Source organism: Lepisma saccharinum, chromosome 3 (assembly GCF_977018435.1).
Source record: "Lepisma saccharinum chromosome 3, izLepSacc3.1, whole genome shotgun sequence".
Lineage (NCBI taxonomy): Eukaryota > Metazoa > Arthropoda > Insecta > Zygentoma > Lepismatidae > Lepisma > Lepisma saccharinum.
The window spans coordinates 60571560-60588736 of record NC_139231.1 but is presented as its reverse complement, the minus strand read 5'-3'; the positions used below and the strand labels follow the sequence as shown (position 1 = coordinate 60588736).

The 17177-nt window shown below is 37.7% G+C and overlaps 1 non-coding gene across 1 annotated transcript; it reads right to left on the bottom strand.

Moving 5' to 3' along the window:
- Positions 1-13947: 13947 nt before the first annotated feature.
- Positions 13948-14019, bottom strand: TRNAD-GUC (transfer RNA aspartic acid (anticodon GUC)). The gene has a single exon. It is a non-coding gene; the product is annotated as a tRNA-Asp (tRNA).
- Between the last annotated feature and the right edge of the window lie 3158 nt (positions 14020-17177).

The following is a 17177-nucleotide window of genomic DNA, read 5'->3' as shown; positions in this document are numbered from 1 at the left end:
ATGAAGAGAGAAGTAACATGCATTTCCTGAATTAAGCCTATTTTTTATTTCCTCTTTAATATAATTTTCATTTGTTAATACTCCTAAGTATTTGAATTCGGAAACTGGTTCAAACTAGTTGTTATCAATAATTAGATTTTGATTATTACCTAACACTTGGTTTCGGCCTGTAAGCATATATTTAGTTTTCTCTTTGTTAACTTCCAAACCTATCTCTTTAGCAGTTTTGAAAAATATTTTAGCATTATTCTTAATTGTATTCACATCATCCCCCAGTAAGTCTACATCATCTGCATATGCTAACAACTGAGTCACACCATTTAATTTTAGTCCTTCTTTAGTTTCTTTTACCTTCCTTACAGCATATTCTAAGGCAAAATTAAAGAGCAATGGAGATAAGGCATCTCCTTGTTTTAACCCATCATGAATTGTAAATTTGTCAGACATATTAATACCCACACGAATTTTACTTTCTGTTTCACTGGTGCTTATTTTTATCATACTAACAAGCTTCTTAGGTATTCCAAACTCTATATTAATATATTATATAATTTATCTCTTTTGACCGAATCACATGCTTTTTTTAAATCAATGAATAGCTGATGGACATTTTGATTATATTCCCACTTTTTTTCAAGTGTCTGTCTGATGTGAAAAATTTGATCTGTAGTTGATCTGTTACGTTTAAATCCACAATTGATAATCACCGATAATTTCATTAGCATATGGGGTTAGTCTTGTTAAAATAATGTTAGATAATATTTTATATGTTGTTGAGAGTAGAGAAATTCCACGGTAATTATTGCAGTTCATTTTATCACCTTTTTTAAACACAGGAACAATTATGGATGCTTTCCACTGTTGAGGGATTTCTTCTTTATTCCATATCAAACAAATTAATTTATGAATTTGACATATTAACGAATTTCCACCATATTTAATTAACTCAGCTGGTATTAAATCAATGGCCGGTGCTTTGTTATTCTTTAGCCTTTTAATAGCATCTTTAACTTCAGTCAAGTTAGGTTCTGGAACTAAAGGTTCTGCTGTGTCTAATTCATTTACTTCTGATTTATCTCCTACATGAACATTTAAAAGGTCATTAAAGTAGTTCTTCCATCTATTTAGAATATCGCTTGGGTCAGCTATAAAATCACCGTCTTTATCTTTTATCAAGTTTACTTTAGGTTGCCACCCCTTTCTAAACTCATTTACACCTTTATATAAATCTCTGATATTTTTATTTTTGCTGTTTGTTTCAATTTCGTTAATTTTGCTTTTCAAGTAATCTCTTTTTTTACTTCTAAACGTGCAGTTAACTTCTCGCTTTATTCTATTATAATTGCTTAGATTTGTATCATCAGAGTTATTTAACCACCTAAGTCTAGCCTGATTTCTTATTTCTATTAGATTATGATATTCATTATCAAACCATGGCTTACTTTTTCTCGGTTTATGGTATCCTATACTTTCTTTAGCTGCTGATTCTATTGCATTACGTATGTGCTCCCAATTCTTATTTACGTCTGTCTCATTTATATTTTCATCATCATTTAAATCCTGCAAAATATCAAATCTATTTGACAGTTTAATTTGGTAATCTTTCTTAATTCTTTCATCAGTAAACTTTCCTGTATCAAATTTTAGAACTTTTAGATTTTGTTGCTTATGATTTATCACTGAGAGTCTTTCTCTTAATTTAGCAATTACTAAATAATGGTCACTGGCACAGTCAGCACCTCTATGTGTACGAACGTCAATTATACTAGTATGCCTTCTCTTATCAATGAGAATATGATCTATCTGATTATGAGTTTTACCATCTGGAGAAGACCAGGTATATTTATGGATATCTTTATGTTTAAAAGTGGTACTTTTCACAATTAAATTCTTTGAGGTTGCAAAAGTAATCAGTCTTATACCATTATCATTACTTAATTCATGAAGACTTTCTTTACCAATCGTGGGTTTAAATGTCTCTTATTTGCCAATCTGTGCATTACAGTCACCTAACAGAATTTTCATATCACACTGAGAAAATTTATCAAAGACCTGTTCTAACTCTGTATAAAAATCATCTTTAGTATTATCATCTTTATCTTCCGTTGGTGCATGTATGTTTATTAAAATAATTTTACACCACCTACCCTGTAAAACTGCATATGATATCCTATCATTAATAAATTCTACTGTTTTAAGATAAGATAATTCTATTATTTATAAAAAAGCCTGTTCCAAAATTATGATTTTCAGTACCACCATAGAAAAAAGTATAATTTTTAGTTTTACAATTCCCTTCTCCTGGCCACCTAACTTCCTGGACAGCTACTACATCTAATTTATACTTAACTATCTCATTAACTGTACACTGAAATGCCCCAGGCCGGTAAAGGCTCAGAACATTCCAGGTGCCTAATTTAATATCCTTATTCCTAATGTAGATCTTATCCTTAGTCCAGGGACCTCCCAAAGTAGTCCCCACCCGGAGATCCGAACGGGGGACTATTTTACCTCCGGAATATTTTACCTTGGGAACATCCATGGTCTTATATTGCTGTTTCTTGACATTTTTTTTTTTTTTTTTACAGTGCAGAGTTGTCAGCTCTACGCCTAACCCCCAAGATGAATGGAGGGACTACTACTCTGGCAATACGACAAGTAATGTGGCTGATGTACGATGGAGCTCCAGCCTACTTTCGCATTATTGTTTGTCAACACCTCAACAACATCTTTCCCAGAAGATGGATCGGACGAGGAGGCCCTGTGGCATGGCCCGCTCGATCACCGAACTTAAACCCCCTTGATTTTTCCTTGTGGGTGCATCTGAAAAGTGTTGTGTATACTGAGTCAGTTCCTGATGTGCAGACCCTTGAAGAGCTTGTCCGTGTAGCCTGTGACGCTATTCGGGTACAGGCTGGAACATTCGAACGAGTAAGGCAATCCATGATGCGACGTGTGGACGCTTGCATTGCATCCCATGGAGGCCACTTAGAGCACCTGTTGTAACATGGATGAAAGTCATGCCATGTAATGTGTTCCGGTACTAATTGCTTTATTGCAGACTCACCGTCCATTTCCGGACATATGTTGATATGAACTTTTTTTGTTCCCTTACCTGTCAGGAATCACGTCCTGAAGTTTGTCCCTATAGTTTCTGTTCACCCTGTATAGAAAATCTGACATGGTTAAAGTCGTCGTCGAAGTATATACAATTTAATAATGAAAGTGTAACTTTTTTGTACGAGTAGATGTGGCACACTTCGTAAACTGAAAAGAGTTAATACAATTATTAACTTTGTCAATTGAACTTGACTTAGTAAAATTTCAAAACATATAACTCTGTTTTTAACTCTGTTACCACTATCAATCTGGTTGGCTACTGTTTATACAGGTTAAACTATCTGCGTCCCTGGGTCACTGCCCTTCACTAAAAATTTGTCACTCAATGAATTGCCGATTGGAAGGATTGCCCCCTCCCCCCCCCAAAAAAAATAGAATGTTGCCGCACGGGTACTGTGTTTAATTTTGGTGTTAGTGGATCTCAATATTATTATTCATAATTTTAACGATGCCATTTCTTTTCGATAGACCACTGATATTTCTTAAAGACTTTTCATGAACCAAGAATAATTTTGTTAATAGGTCATAAGTGCTCGAAGAGTGTATGTGTGTGTGTGGGGGGGGGGTGTGTAAGGGACGCAGGGAATGCTATCCCCCAGCTAGGATAATTTACATAAGCATCTACTGCATTGTCTTCAAGTTGATCCAAATAAGGATACTTCCTTCCATCCCCTAACTCGAACAAGCAAATTCGCAGCTAGGAATTTTCACTTCGAGCACTGTATACACTGTATACCCTGCGTGGCGGAATATGGGCTACTGAACCTAAGGGCAAATGAATAATTGCCCCTAGGCTCCACCACTTGAATTTTTTTGGCCCCTTTGAAGTAAAGAGTTTACACCTGTTACAGGTGTAGACAATGGGAAATTTATTTCACATCTTATTTCAATTTCATATTGAGGCTTTGGACCTCCTTGAAAATATTTGGTGGGAAGTTACATTTCAAATATCACCTATAAAAGTAATATTACTGGTGAAAGATCATGACTTATCAAGTTTGTTTGTTTAGGTATTGTATAGCAATAAGGTATCGGCTGGTTAAGCAACTGAATCTTGGATTCATAACTGTACTACACTAGCCTACATTTACGACAAGCTGCGTAGCTATAAAGGTATGAGATGAGAGAATTTTCCTATCGTTTGCCATCTGTGAGCATGTAAGTCAAATCGGTAACATTTCCGGTTGTTTTATGATTTTTTTTTCAAATTCTCCTAGCAGGAAGACTAATTATAGTAGAATTTTGGCAATCATTCTCGCACGAAATTTGAACCTTCCTTAAAGTAATGAGCACTGTTTGAACTCGAAAACAAGTTATTTATCTTAATAAAAGAAAACAACCTTAAAAATTACCTTACGCAAGCATGCGCACTTCCCATGGACAAGGTATTATCCGTTGACAAGCGACTATTAATGTAGAAGTAAATCGGAACTTTATTTTAATGCTAAGAGAACCAAACCTGGCCTGCCTAACCTAATTACGAAAGCACACATTGAACAATATCTTAAGTAATCGCTAGAACTCCGCAGTATGTGTTAACAGAAGTAAATCGAAATCAAACCATGTAAAAATTGCATTCGTAGCATGATGAAATCGCAATATAACAAAAGGAACTTGGACCGTCAAATCTGCACTTCGGAGAAGACCCATATGTCAAGTTACCCAGGCCCCTCTGGCTGAGACAATACGCCACTGCTTATTATCGCAGACGTCGTCATATGGTATTTTACTGAAACCAGATTTCTGTAAATATTAACGACACTGTCTGTTGAATTTCTGGGATTATATAAAATTTTAGGAGCGCCTCCCAGATGACGCAGTGGAAACGCCATCACCTTGTTTAGAAGCACAGAGAGAGAACATAGCGGGGTCCCTTGCGTTGCAGGGGTTGCGGGGTCGGCCGCTACGCCACTGGCGTGCACAGACTAATTTATTTGGAGGTGCCTAAAGCAGAAGAGTGGCAGTTTCGCACCAGTTGTGCATTTACTTCTATGTCGTTGGAATGGGCACTGCTACTAAAAACACCTACGGCTTTACAAGAGAGTGTGAATTGTTCTCCACGTTCAGAAGACACAATGGGCTCTTATGGGCAATGCTTTTCTTATGGGAAATACGAGCGCGCTGTTGTCAAATTTCTGGATTTACAAATTTAGCTTAAGTAAAATCAGTACCTGCAGTTTTGCAGGAAATTTTGTATAGAATACGATGGTGAACACAAAAAACTGGTAACTTGCTTACATAATTTTAGATAAATTAAAAACGCAAATTTTCTGTGAAAACAAAATTTTTACATTGTTTTCATTCCTAACGTTGAAACATGCCGTAAAATTGAAGCTTTCATTATGAAAAAAATTGACACTGTTTTTTAATTGTCATAGGTGACGGTGGTACTCAGAATTTATCAATACTTTAAAGCATATTTGCATTAAAAAATATTCAAATAAAGTATGTGGAGATTTTTTATATTCGTGCAGTAGAAAATGTCGTCGCTGGCCATTTTTTGTTCTGTAATTCCAAGTAAAAACTTCCAGCGACAAAGTTGTGGAGAAAATAATGAAATTATTTTTTATAACCACTCAAAGGTTCCCAGAAATATTACTTCCAATCATTTGGAGTTTCTTTTTAACCCGAACCGCGCGCGAAGTAAGGAGACGTTGTCTGGCCATCTTGAGCTGGCTCACCGCAGCATTCCGGCTAATCACCACCAAGTTTTCGAGTTATTTTATTTCCATTCAGTAAAAATATTAACTTCATGCAGTTTGTTATAATAGAATTGCAATTACTTAAATTTAATAATTGACAATTATTTCCAATTCTGCTGTTATGAGCAACATTAGTGCTGTCGCAAATACACGTTGTTTTTGTTTACATTACTGTCGACATTAATGCTGAAATGAAGAAAACCTTTCAGTTTCCAACGTACACATAAATTCATAGACACCATATTAACCTTTGAAAGGTTTTCCAACACGTGACAAAATATGGGGCTTCAAGATAGAAATATGACATGCCTTGCTTGAGTCATTCACGTCTTATCAGTTCACGTGGGCCATAACTCATTTGTTTGGGTTGCAACTTGAATCTAACCCATGTGCCAAGGTCCCCTTACTTGAGTGAAAGATCTACTTTGGTCTGTTTAGACTTTTTCCCTTTCCCGAAAAATTGTTTTCAGTTGTGTGAGCTCTCAGTGATTTTTACTTTTTTAAGTGATTTCTGAAGTGTCATATTCTTGCATTACACTGGCGTGTGTAGTGATCGCAATGGATCATAGTAAAAAGGGTAACTGTAACGTTCACAGTATAATATTAATGTTAATAATTACATAAAATTATCATTATATATACAAAATATGTAACACCTTTATTGTGAAGGAAGGTCATCATGAGCTAGCGCTGTATTGGCAACACTGTGCGGTTTCTCCATAAGCGCCGTTGTCTCTTCTGAACGTGAAAACGACTCTAGACACGATGTTTGAAAAATATGATGAATATAAATATGTATTTATAGAATCCCATATATTCCTTATGGGGAATCAATTTCAACTTACAGCTAATCAAATGTGAGTTTCGACATTTCCTACGACCAAGATATTGTTCAACGTGTTCTTTTTCCGTCCATGTAGTTTTCTACGCCAGTGGATGTTTGATATTCCCGAGGGAACAACTGAGATAATGCTCCCATAAGCATAATGCATTTCTCCTTGCTTCCTGCGGGCCTCCCCGATGGCGCAGTGGTAGCGTCGTCGCCTTGTAATCAAGGGGTCCCGGGTTCGATACCCGGTGGAGGCACAAGTGGTTCGGATCCCACTTTAAACTGTAGGTCCAGTCCCAATTAGCCTTACTGTGCATAAAGTGGACTTTAAAACAACAAATCAACCAATCAAATCAACCTGCGGTCATCCTGGCAGTGTTGTGAAACATATGATGTGCCTAAAAGAGCTAAATTTCACTTTAAATTGAGCTAAAGTTGACTTTCAAGGAGTGAGATTTAGAAAGGCTTGATAAAGTGCCTCCTAGGGTAGTTTTAGGTGTCAAAGGGGCGATGGGCGCTGCTATTAAAGTTACTTGATGGATTGATTTGCTTTATTTTACTTCACTTTTGTACCACTTTTGGCTAATTGCGAAGATGGAAATGAGTGATGTTATGATGAAATTGATGAATGAACACTCACAAACACCCATGCCCAGGCCGGGATTTGAACCCGGGATACATTAGCGTTAACTCTAAAGTGACGACTATTCTTAGTTTTCACCATCTAGATCTGGCAGCATCACCCATCTCAATAATCCACCGATGGTCGTATGAAATCGAAAATAAAGGATTCCCAGATAATAATATCATGTCATCTTCACCTCAGCCACGGAGCTATAAAAAGAGTAGCTGGGGAGGTAAGGGTGGTGGGGCGACGAAAGAGCTAGACCTGGCTCCAAAATAGCTAAGTTAGCAACAGTGCTCCGCCGCTGCCGCGGAGGGAAGAACCTCGCGGAAACCCTTCCTCGTGCCGTTAAGGGAAGTTTCAATTGCCCGTCTGGACAATGTTAGCCTAATTGTCGACACTTTATCTTCCTTTTTCACAGCAACTATTATGTATATGAAGAGACAAGTGTTATTTTAGTCTCTGAGTATTCTTTGTCACTTTGTCATCATTGTAATGATGTTTACATTAATTAAATTATGAAAGCAAACAATTGAAAATCAATAAGTATGCAAACTTTATCTGATATGAACTCTATAGCGTTGTTTCTACCTACTTCCCCTACTTCAGCGGTTGTATAGTAGAATAACTAGGGACATGCATATTTTGTTTTTGACGAAAAAACGAAATTTGAAAAAACACATTGTAGTGTTAATTTTTCATGTTTTTGAAAGGTGTGAGATGCATTTTGTGACCATGTTTTGCGAAATGAACTGCGAAAAGCGAAATTAACTCTTAAACACGAAATTCGGGGTTTATTCACCGACGCGACACCTTCTGAGGTCTGAATTATCCTGAGAGTTATGCAATTCCCGGAAAATTGATTAATTCTGCTGTTAATGTTGGAGAAGCGAAAATGTACTCCTTTGCACAGAAATAAACTTAATACTCTGATAACTACATAAATGTGCTGTTAGAAGTGAAATGTTAATTCTGTGGAATAAGTGTTGTTTTTAAATCAAATTTAGGATTATATTCACAATTTTAAAACCAAAATGTATTTTTATATATCACTTTTCATCCAATTTTTCACCGCTATAACACCGATATTTTATTTTATTTACCGCTTTTGCACCCGAAATTGACTCCGTTTTTGTACCGAAATTTTGCTTTTTTATTTACCAAAAATATGTGCCTCTAAGAATAACTATTTGTGGTTCTTCGTACGACATGGAGGTTTTACTGAACTTCGGGTATGTTTATATATATATATGTCTGCTGTTTTACTACAGTTTCTTTCCTGTTTAAAATGGCTTTTGCTGCACTGGAAATTTCAATCAGTAAATAGAGAACCAATTGTTTGAATTAGTAGAGGTTCATTCAGCAGAGTTCACTCTATGTGTGACACACACACACACACACACACACACACAGCATTGTTGTCAGATAATTTCGTTCCTTCTTCCGTTTCCCCCTTTCTTCTGTTTCTTTCTCTCCCTTCTTGTTCCTCCACCTCTTTCATTATTTATTATGTCTTTCTTAATCTCCTTCTATTTTTTCCTTCTTCTGTTTCTTTCTGTTTCTCTGTCTTTCATTATTTCGGCTTGTCTCTTTATTTTTATCGTCCTTCCTCTATCTGCCTGTTTTCTTTCTCTCTCTCTCTCTCTCTTTCATTATTTCTCTATTATCTTACTGGCTCTGTTTCTCTTTTTCTCTGCCGGAACCTGTGGCCGAGTGGTTCCGGGTTCGAGTCCCGCTTGGTTGTTTGTGAATGTCCATTCAACAATTTCATCACTCATCCCCATCTTCGCAAATCAAATTAGCCAAGAGGCACAAAACGCGAAGTAAAATAAACTAAATCAATCAATCAATCAATCTTTCTTTTTTCTTCCGCGTCTAATTCTTATTTTTCTCTAAATGGTTCTGAAATTTCTCCATGTGGGCTATGTGGATAGGCAGGAGGGACCAGAGCCCCCCCCCCCCCAAGCTCTTCGGTGAAAAGAACGATAGAGAGATATAGGAAGTTTCATTTTGTTTTATTTCTCTCTCTCATCCTTTAATTATCTCTCTTTCTCTCTCCTTTTTCTGCAGAACGAAAGATAAATGGATAAAAATGGAAACACTCCGCCACTATGAAATTTTGAAGACCCATGAGAGACCTCTTTGTGAAGTTAAGGTGGAGATAATCTGCGGTCACTTTTTTCATTAGTGACACCTGACCTCGAGGAGAGCGTCGAAGGCTCCTTGCCATTTCAGTTGTTCGCAGCAGTGGCGAGTTTAGCATCAAATTGTTGGGGAGAGAGGACAACAATGTCCATAGATTTATGGAAACTATGTGGAAAGGAGAAAGGGACGTATAGGAGAGTGGCTTCGAGGAGGGGGAGAAGTAACCTTGAGTGTGCCAATCACAGAGGCCTCCTGGCAGTTAATATACATTTATTAATAACATATACTTCAATTATCAGGTTTATAAGCATACCAATACCCTACAACACAGTAACAAGCCATGGGTATTAATATACAGGGTGTCATTTTAATGGCGCCCACGGACCACAGATTCGTGTAGGGGACATCAAAACAAACAACTTTTCTCAGTAACATTTTTCACGTTGGTGCGTCAATTCGACGCTACAGCCGTTCAAAAAAGACCGTTTTGCCGCCTGGATGCTGGCAACCCAACCCAACATTTGATCGTATCTGTGACGTCATTTCCTGCGGCGAAACAGCGCACGGTAGGGTTGCAAGGATCACACAAATTTTGTGAAAAATGACAAACTACCAACCATATTATTAGCTGTAAAACGAAGCGAGAAACGCGTCCAGTAAACCGAACATCATAGCCTACCTGCCAGAAGTTCAGCAGTCATCTCAGAAGAAGGGGGAAGTAAACCAACGATATGAGAAATGGTAAAAAACGTATTCAAAATGAAGTGTCATTATCGGATTTTAACTCGGCCTACATGTCAAATATCATCAACAATAAATTGTATTGTACTTGCAACTTACATTTGGCTGTTTACGCCCAGCTACATGTCAATTATATTTGCAAATCTCGTTGCAAGGTTGATATCTACAGGTTTGTGTCCAGATGCCTTGCGGTACTTTGTACTGATAACGGACGTATCTGAGGTTCACGTTGTTACATTACGGCTAAAACACGTACAGTGGGATCCATGAGTATTAGCGTGCAAATTGTCCATGACTATTTTCATTAATTTTTCTCTTGCATGCAATGTGTTTCTAAGCGAAGGATTTTTAATGTGTGCTGGTGTAGAAGTTGTCAACAGCATGCTTTGAGTTTTATTTTAATTCTTGAAGCTCTTATTGGGTCAAATAAAGTGCATGAACATGGTGATGAACAATTTGCAGGGTAATACTCATGGATCCCACTGTACAACCACAGTAACAATCTAATGATTAATCAGTAGCGAATATACTGCTCGGTTCAGAGTTGCAAACTATTACATGTGTATCCGGTGCGTAGATAAACACAGTCGTCGGAGAATTTGTTTTACTACTATTTATATCCCTGTATTTTCAACCATTTTTGTCACTTGCCTCATAATGCCCTGAATATACATTATATTATGTGTTGCTTATCTTTGGAATTTTGAGTTCTTTCATTTCTATTTTGTCATCTGTTCAGCGTGTCACAGACAACTATTATCAGAAGGACGAAGTGGATAGACTAAATTGTAGATGCCAACTTGGTAACTAGATTTGCAAATATTTGACATGCAAGCTGATACAAAATTCGATATGACCACTTCCACTTGAATTCTATTTTCTTTCTACCATTTTTCGTATCGTTTGTTTACTTCCTGTTAGGTTACAGAACGTGTTTTCTCGTTTTGTTTTACGGTACATAATGTGGCTGATTGTAGCTATGTCATTTTTCACAGAATATGTGTGTTCCTGACAACCCTGGAACGCAACGCTTCACGACGGGATATCAAATGTTGTGCGTGGTTGCCAGCATTCAGGCGGCAAAACGGGCTTTTTCGAACGACTGTAGCACCGAAACGCACAAACGAGAAAAACGTTAGTGAGAAAAGTTGTTTGTTTTGATGTCCTCTATACGTTTCCGTGGTCCGTGGGCGCCATTAAAATGACACCCTGTATAATAATCCGTTGCGCAACAGCCCTGAAGGGCCTAGGCTATTAAAGAACTCTGCAAAACGGCAGTAGAACAAACAAGTCCTGAAACAAGCACGTCTTGTACATTAATTTTGTTCTTATAGTCCTCGTAGGCGAGGAAAACTGCGCGTTATTCAGGAACGGTAATTCCACAACAAAATCCTTAGAACTGAAACAACAAAATTAAGAAGATTGATAGATTTGGTTCATTTTTATTTCGCTTCTCTGCTACTGATGATATGATGAAATTGATGAAGAGACCTGGGCCTGTATTCGAACCCGGAACCTCTTTAGTCGTAGCATGCTGCACTTGAATGTTTATAAATTGTCAACATGGTATGCCTGTACAGTGGGATGCACAAGTATTTCTCGGCAAATTGTCCATGACGATTTTCAATAAATTTTCAATGCGTTCTACGTGTTTTCAAGGACTGGATTTTTACGTATGCTGCTGCAGAGGTTCTCGGCTTCTTGTTTCAATTCTTGAAGGTCTCATTCAGCCTCAGGGGCTCAAGCTCCCCAGAAATCCTACAAATATCTAAAATAACAGTGTATCGTGGTAAATAATTTTACCTCATTAGCAGGATGAAACATCTTATATAATAAGTTGAAATGTATTGAGAAATTCATCTTCAGGGCTTCTACCCCTCCTCCACTTTTTAGCCTTTAGATGGCGGCTGCTGATAAGGTACGAGACCCTCCTCCCCCAATACAATGTAATTCTGGCTACGGACCTGACTGTACTGACACTTTATCTTGAAATTACCGGAACATCTCAAAGTTTTACTTTCCCACCTTTATTAGTTCCCGGGATATACGTATTTGAAAACACGGTGTTTTGTCAATAAGCGATTCTTTAAATCCATAAAAAAATGACAAATTTCAATTTTATCCAAAACCCTGGTGGGTATTTGGGTTCCCAAAAACTCACCAAAAACGGCCAAGGGCCAATACATGCCTGATTTGACATTGAAACCCTCAAAAGTAATATTTTCTAGAACTAACGGTTACTCTTAGCAACGAGTAATTTATAAGTGAATTATATTTTCAAAAGTATCTCCCCGAAGCTCTTTTTAGAACCACCTACCTCCAAATGCCATGTATTTGACACCAGAAAATATATCTATTCGGTTCGAAATACCTGTGCCCTCACCCGGAACTCAATCCATCCAACGCCTGAGACTATTAACGTATGACGTCAGAGTCCGCTTTCACTTTTTTTCCCACCAGCATCCTACGCGTGGAGTAGGCGGACGCATTCCTTTCACTTGATCGCAGAAGACGTAAGAAATTTACGCAAGTCCACATAACAGGAACGCTCTCAGTTTAGATTGAAGTTCGTAGCTTTGAAGTCTCTACGCAAGATTGTTCCAGAGATAGTGTGCCCAGATTTGAGGAGCCAAAGGCTCTTCAAGGGGCTTCTTTCGTTGGGTGACGCCTGGTCAGGGCATCGAGTCCCAAGTTTTCTGGCTTTTTTTTTTTTGTAATTTTACTTCGCATTTCTGACACTTTGGGTTGATCGTGACGATAAGCATGAGTGATGATTATGCGATACTTAGAGGCATGCATATTTCGTTTTTGACGGAAGCACGAAATGTGAAATAAACACACTGTGATGTTCATTTTTCACGTTTTTGAAAGGTGTGAGGTAGATTTTTCTACCATATTTTGTCACGAAATCATACGAAACGAACTGCATAATGCGAAATAAACTCTTGAACACGAGAATTAGAGTTTATTTATCGACGCAACACTTTCTGAAGACCGAATTATCCTGTATAAACTTAATGCTCTGATATCTACATAAATGTACTATCGGAAGGAAAATCTTTATTTTGTGTAATTAGTGAAGTTTTTAAAATCAAATTCAAGGTTATGTTTACCATTTTGATCCCGAAATGTGTCCAGCTTTTCTACAGAAATCGTGATCTTTTATTCGCTATAAATATGTGTCTCTTCGTCAGAAAGGATACCCAGTGATTTATCAACACACCCCGTAAGATCCCTCCAAATTTCCTTAACTCCCCCTAAAATCTTTCAAAGAGGTGCAATTTATGATTATTTTGTCCCTAATTTATCCTTACACTCCACAAACACGAACTTACGAGGTGGAAAATTCTGGGTAGACTCCTGGAGATAGCCAAAAAGAACAAGGCCGGGACTTGAACATTGAAACTTTTGTGGGATATACAGTATGTAATGTTATGATTCGTTTATTTATTAATTTCTAATGAAAGCGCTATCACATTCAAAAGTCGAAGTTTATTTCAGGTCCAATTTATGCTCAGAGCGACTGGATCTACAGTTTAAAGTGAAATCCGAACCACTGTGTATTATACCTCCAACATGCATCGAAACCCGGTCCCCTTCTTTATAAGGCGGCAGTGTTGCAGTAGATAGTGCACTATCGGGAAGGCGAACTTTGAGTTTGTTTTCTCAGAGTTAAGCAACTGTCCTCTTGCTGGATGTTGTAAATATCGTAGTATTCATTAAAATGAATAATGCACTTTAGTATTAAAGTTCGAATAAAAAACTTCCAAATGAAAAAAAAATACCTCCCCGGCGGGGAATCGAACCCCGGTCTCCCGCGTGACAGGCGGGGATACTAACCACTATACTACCGAGGACACACATCACTAGCCCACTGTCTTGAATTCGATTGGAAATTTAGATAGAGCGCTTGCGCACTGGATGGATGTGATCATTGGCAAACTTATTCCGTGGCGGCGCTAACATATTTGTATCGGGAAAGAATTTCGATCATTTGGTTTCCCTAAGCTTCTCATTGGAGCGAGATGCTAAATGCTTTCGAACGCTATTTTCAACAGAGAAGAGTTTCTCGTACAAATCAATAACAATACACAAAACATTTTTTTAAAGAATGGCTAAACTTTTATATCATGTAGCGAATCATAAGTTTTCAAAAGTGCTAAGAATTAATATATTACAGCGCAACGGCAGGGTAGCTCGAACGGGATTAATAACGCATGATTATGTACAAACAGCACTAGATTTTCGTCGTTCACGCCTACTAAGGATTAGCAATAATTTAATTCACGTGCGTTCGGGGGCCAAGGGGTCAGTTGCCCCTTCTAATATTCTCACTTAGAAATTCAGTGTAGATAAATCTTATTACCGTTATTAAACAATATATATGTATATATATAAAATATTTTCAAGCCGACGGAAGTTCCCATGTGACTATCTCACTTCATTCTCCAGTAAATTACTTGAGTTGTTGTTTTAAGTCCACTTTATGCACAGTAAGGCTAATCGGGACTGGACCTACAGTTTAAAGTGGGATCCGAACCACTTGTGCCTCCACCGGGTATCGAACCCGGGACACCTTGATTACAAGGCGACGACGCTACCACTGCGCCATCGGGGAGGCCCATCCAGTAAATTACTTGTTAAGACTCGCCCATTTTATTCGTTAGCCTAGTTGTGTTACACCTATGTGGTCGCAGAATAAATTGGTCACACATTGGAAATGAATAAATTATGTATAGTTGTTTTCAATCTGCTGTACGAAATCATGTTTATATGTAAATTAGTCTGAACCACAGAGAAGGAAAATGAAAGGGGGGAGGGGAACAAAAAGCTTTTGTGCCACGGAAGCTGGAATTCTTCTAATAGAGTGATTTTCTGTGGGTCTAGACATAATACGCCCCTGTTTAGTACCCGTCAATACAATATAACAGTGAGATGGAATGAGGTTTTTCTTTCTTCGACAGGGCCTCCCCTATGGCGCAGTGGTAGCGTCATTGCCTTGTAATCAAGGGGTCCGGGTTCGATACCCGGTGAAGGCACAAGTGGTTCGGATCCCACTTTAAACTGTAGGTCCAGTCCCGATTAGCCTTACTGTGCATAAAGTGGACTTAAAACAACAACTCAAACTCTTTCTCCGACTGAACTTTCATCAGAGCTTTTGCCCCCCTAAATCAGAGGGTCTGCGCACGCCTATCGTTCACATGCCCTATCGATTTTTCCCTTTTAACATTATATATATATATTTTTTTTTGCATTTGTTTATGTGGATGAGTAAATACGTTTGCAGAACATTTAAATATTTACCAAAGTACGGAGACATCATTAGTTTGTGATTGTTTTCACCTGGATCTTTGGTGTCATCGAACTATTAACCACACAAATGCATTATTTTTCTTTTCAGTCTAATTTTCTAAGCGTATCCGTAAGTCAAGACTAATGAGTTAATACTTTATCTTTAGAGTAAGTAGATGATGCGTTGTGTATCATACATCTTGCCGGGTTAAGCTGCGTCTTCAAACAATCGCTCAAATAGCCACAAACCCTGCGCACATAAAAGAGTTTGGGGCCCTTAGGTCAGGTCTCTTATTCAAGAGCTTCGTTTTGGCATGGCCACTGGCGTACGCAGGATTTTTTCCGGGGGCGGGGGTTAACTTTGGAAATTGGATGGTGCATTGGTGCGTTCAATGGCGCAGGAACATTTTTCATTTGACCGGGGGGATACAAAATTCGTCCTCCACTTATACATATATATATGTGTGTGTGTGTGTGTGTGTGTGTGTGTGTGTGTGTGTGTGTGTGTGTTTATATTTATGCAAGGGAAATTCCATTTCAGAAGAGCACACACGGATGTCCTGTTTTTTAATAGAAAGTTTACTTAAATAAATTTAATTTCTTTATTTTATTAGAATTTATTGTTATTTCGAGAACAAATAACCCACTTGTAAACTACTCGTATATGGTACATATGGTGTTTCATCAGTTCAACTAAATTTATGGCGGCTGTGTAAAGTGGCGACAATTTACAGATCCGTAGATCCGTGCCCACCCAATAATTTATGTGAATATTTGTGATTCAAGTTTTTGAGCCCACCAAATGTTTATGAAAAGTTGGCACCCCTGGCTCAGGTACGTATCTAGAAATATGTTTCGAAGAGGGGGTCCAAACCAAGTGTCTCAGGAATAATAATAATAATGTTTAAATCAAAATAATCATATTAAATCAAATCAATAGTAATTACAATACATAAATTAATATTATATTATTATTACACGAATAGGTAAAAAGACTATATAAGAATGGAGATATAACAGCTCATATTCATTACGTAGCACACCTGTAGTACAGCTCGGAATAATTTACATAAAAGCAAGTGCCCTGGAAATGAAATTAATGTCAAATAGATGAATAATTGAATATTTATCGAATAACAAAAATGATAGAAAAGTAAATTTCTGATTAATATTTTAAGCATATTATTTTGAGTAGCAGTGTACATAAATCTTCTTTGTAATGTCATTCGAAGCCGTCTTGGGGGAGGGGTCCGGACCCCCCTACCCTAAATACGTTCTTGCCCTGGCTGTATCTCTTTTAGATGTCATGTACTCGGTATTTTTTTCAGACTTGTGGTGTTTCATAAGTACTTTTGTATAAAATACCACAGCCTAGGATAGTCTATTGGCAAATACGCCTCTAGGAAGACGGGTTAAGATAAAAGCCATACATTCGAAGGCAACTTTTTCAATCTTTGGTGTACAATATGAATAGCCGGTTTGGAGACTTAGGTACATTTTCTCATGTAGTCCTATTAACTGCACATACATATGGCATTTAGCTGATTGTGAACGAGTGTTTTATGGTGACATTCCAGGTGAACTTTAAAGTAAGCGAAAACATGTGTGCGTCACTAGTTAAAGGACTTTTGCATCTATAAAGAAAATCCAAAGCACATTTCCACCTTACTCAAATATACTTCAAGGGCTGTCGAGCCACGGGTTATTATTTTATTTATTAATA